Source organism: Ailuropoda melanoleuca, chromosome 7 (assembly GCF_002007445.2).
Source record: "Ailuropoda melanoleuca isolate Jingjing chromosome 7, ASM200744v2, whole genome shotgun sequence".
NCBI lineage: Eukaryota > Metazoa > Chordata > Mammalia > Carnivora > Ursidae > Ailuropoda > Ailuropoda melanoleuca.
Genome location: NC_048224.1, coordinates 108,665,361 through 108,668,166, shown reverse-complemented (window position 1 = coordinate 108,668,166; position 2,806 = coordinate 108,665,361).

Sequence of the window (2,806 nt, the reverse complement as noted above, 5' to 3'; positions counted from 1 at the left end):
AAATTGTTTGAACTTTATATGTATTCTAACTTGAAAGATAGGTCAGTTAAAACAGATGTATCCCAAATCTAGGAAACTACTAATCTTTGCTAATTGACTTAACTGGGTGCAAACATCTTAGTCAACTAATATGTAGAAATCTTATACATTCCTTTAGATGATTTTTCTTTACAAACAGCTCTACTATCCTTGTAGGTCTATTTTAACAGTAAACAAAAAATAAGTTAATTCTATTAAAGAAACTAATAACAAAGCTAATATATAAGGAAAATAAATAATTATAGGGCACCCGCTATGTGTGGGTATGTGCTAGGCAATTTGGAAGTTACTTTCATTTTTCCTTCAAAAAGTTTTGAGGACTTGTGTTTTGGGTGGTGACTGAGGCACTGGTGGGACATCTGAGAAGTGTTCGGACACAATTCTTGCCAAATCGCATAGTTTTTACAGCCTTATAGGGGAAGGTATGTATGACCTTGTTAGTTCTTCACATCCTTGTAAAGAAGGTACCGCCCCAGTTGTACAGGAAGGAAAACTGAAACCAAGAAAAATGAGGCGAGCTGTCAAGGGTCACTCCATCAAGTGATGAGACCCAGAATCAGTTGAGGACTTTCAGTTCACAGGTGCAAGCTCTTACACTAATGACTCAGTAATATTTGAGTGTGAAATACAAATGCAGTTGGTATTTACCTTTCTCATTATGGCTTGTTTATTCAACTTTTAAAAATTAATGTTCATTTCTTGGTGTAAATCGATGGAGTAGAAAGATGAGCCATAACCAGACTATGCAACTGGGTGAAGCAAAGCTGGGATTCACATTCTGCCTTAGGTAAATCACACATGGATTAATCTAAAATCAACTACATATGGTTTGTGCACTTCAATGACTTTTTAAAACCACATTGTGTGGAAAAAAAAAATACATGTAAAGAAACATCATCAAATCTTTTTTTTTTTTTTTTTTGGTAGTTGATGAATTGATGTTTTTACAATGATGGTGTCAATATCTTATAAGCCTAAATGGCATGGGTCTCTCTTTTTAGCTGTCTGCCAGCAAGAAGTCCACAGAGAACCTCAGCAACATAACGGTTTGCATCTTACGACTACTAACATTCTGCACAATTATATTGTAAAAAGGCAGACGCCGTCCGTCAGTTGACTGCCCCACATTTCATCTGCAATCCCCTTCTCCTTGTCTACTCTCCTGTCATTGGTTTCCACGAAGCCATGTGACCCAATTCTGGCCAAGGAAATAGAAGCAGATGGTAACAGGTGAGGCTTCCAGAAAACTTTCTGAAAGGAATAGACTTGGCCTTTACCTTTAGCTTTTTTTCCTTCTTCCTGCTGGGAGGAAGGGGAGCAGGAAAACAAAATGAGCTTTGGGGGCTTGTGGCACCAAAGAGCAGTTGCACAGTCTTCAGCTGAAGCTGCCTCCCTTTGGGCTTCTTGTTTTGTTGAAGGAGGGGTTGGGACAAAAAAAATATGTATCTTCAGCAGCTATTAGTCAGGTTTTCTGTTGTTTGCAAAGGGAAGTAAAGCGATACTAAGTAAGTGGTAATCTTCTCCCTCCCCCTATATTTTCCTTTCATGTTCTTTTATTCCCAAGTTTCTAAGTTTTAATTTTTTTCTCTCTATTCTTTTCTATCAGTTCTCCAACTATTTTATCTTCAAATCTGATAGAACGAATGATCTATTTACATGACTTTCACATTTATCAGAACTGTAAACACGCCAGTACTCCTGAATTTCCTACTTTCCAGACCCTTTTTTTCTCTTCTTTCCAGGACTTGAAATATGAGACAGCGTTTCCTATTTTCTTTCCCTTGCACCCCTTTCCCAAAATAACAGGTCATTGAATTTTAGTCTGAATTTGTAATGTCTTTTGCAGCTGTTGCAACGTTCGTCTCCTGTAGGAGCCAGACCCTCATCTTCTCAGGCAAGCTGTAGCAAGAGCAGTTTCACTCAGCCCAAGCTTTCTACCCACCAATGTCACCCAGTCCTAGAGTTCAGTTTCTACTAATCAAAGAATTAAAATGCAAGCCATTTCTGTTTGCTAATTTAAAGTTCTTATTTTTATTTATTTTTTTATTTCGAAGCACCACCCAACTAACTGGAACATCACCCAGTTAGCCAAAACCCAGGGAAAATGGTATTCCCGTATATGATGTGGTTGTGGTTAAGCTGGTAGAATAATTTTGAAAAATAATCTGGCAGTATGTTTCTAGAACAGCAAAAACAAATCATAATCTTTGTTTTGGTAACAACTTAGAGGAGACTAAAAAAAATTTTTTTTAAAGGCAGAAGCTAAGATAGTTTTATCTAATAGAATTGCAAAAATTTGGAGAAAATTCTCATGTGGGGGGTAAGTTAAATAAATAATAGCAATTCACTACTAGGGAAAATAATGATTTTGATGACTTTATATCAAAATAAAAAATATTTATAAAAAATTGCAATAAAATAATGAACCCCAAGTCATAAAAAGACAGTAATTACCGCTGTAGGGATAGGAGAGGGATGTGACTGGGATGACCACAGGGGGGGCTTTGAGTATTGGAAATATTCAATTACTTAAGCCAGGAAGAGGCCACGGGAACATGCCTTAACATATATATGTTTTATATTACTTTTCACACATGACATAGTTCGTATTAAAAAATAAAAATATCTTTTGAAGAAGCTTTTAACCTCCATAAAGTCTTTCTCCACAGTCTTCTTAATGTTTCCTAACAGATATAACTTTTTTAAATTTTATTATATTATGTTAATCACCATACAGTACATCCCCAGATTCCGATGTAAAGTTTGA